Source organism: Otolemur garnettii, unplaced genomic scaffold, assembly GCF_000181295.1.
Source record: "Otolemur garnettii isolate 467f Iridium unplaced genomic scaffold, OtoGar3 scaffold00066, whole genome shotgun sequence".
NCBI lineage: Eukaryota > Metazoa > Chordata > Mammalia > Primates > Galagidae > Otolemur > Otolemur garnettii.
Window position 1 is genome coordinate 9,361,836 of NW_003852461.1, and position 948 is coordinate 9,362,783.

Consider the following 948-nt stretch of genomic DNA (forward strand, 5'->3'; position numbering starts at 1 on the left):
GTCAAATGATTTTTGACAACAGCGTCAAGACCATTCAATGGAAGGTTAAGCCTTAAAAAGTCAGCCGGAAATGCAAGAATGGTTCATAACCCAAAAGGCAATGTCGGCTGAGCACAGTGGTTCATGCCTGTAAGCCCAGCACTCTGGGAGGCTGAGAAGGGAGGACCACGTGAGATTAGGAGTTGGAGGATGTAGTGAGCTGTGATGACACCACTGCGCGTTAGCAAGACTCTGTCACCAAGAAAAAAAGCAACGTCATACATGACATTAGCAGACTGACTGAAAACAAGTAACACAATAATCATCTCGACTGGCAGAGAACAAACACTGGAAACCACCTCAGCATAATAAAGGCCAGATGAGACAAAACTAAAGACAACATCATACTCAGAGGAGGAAGAGTAAAAGCTTTTCCTCTGGGCAGCGTCTGTGGCTCAGTGGGGAGGGCGCCAGCCCCATTTACCAAAGGTGGCAAGTTCAAACCCGGCCCCAGCCAAACTGCAACAGAAAATAGCTGGACGTTGTGCCACACGCCTGTAGTCTTAGCTGCTCAGGAGACTGAGGCAAGAGAATCGCCTAGGCCCAGGAGTTGGAGGTTGCTGTGAGCTGTGATGCCACAGCACTCTACTGAGGGTGATGAAGTGAGACTCTGCCTCTAAAAAAAAGAAAAAAAACTTTAAAAAAATAGAAAAAAAAAAGCTTTTCCTCTAAGATCAGGAACAAAATAAACACGCCCTCTACAGCCACTTCTTTTGGGTTTTTTTGAGACATAGTCTCACCCTTGCCTAGGCTGAAGGTGCAGTGGCGTCATCATAGCTCACTGCAACCTCAGACTCCTAAGGGATCCTCCTATCTCAGGGTCCGGAGTACAGGTGTGTGCCACCACCAGGGAGGCAAATTTTTCTATTTTTTTGTAGAGACAGGGTCTCCTTCTTGCTCTAGCTGGTC

At 47.2% G+C, this 948-nt stretch overlaps 1 protein-coding gene across 1 annotated transcript in view; it reads right to left on the reverse strand.

Annotated features, from left to right (window-relative positions):
- DOCK7 (dedicator of cytokinesis 7) overlaps positions 1-948 on the reverse strand; it is a 227,951-nt gene that overhangs the window by 191,448 nt on the left and 35,555 nt on the right. The gene's annotated exons all lie outside the window — the stretch shown is intronic.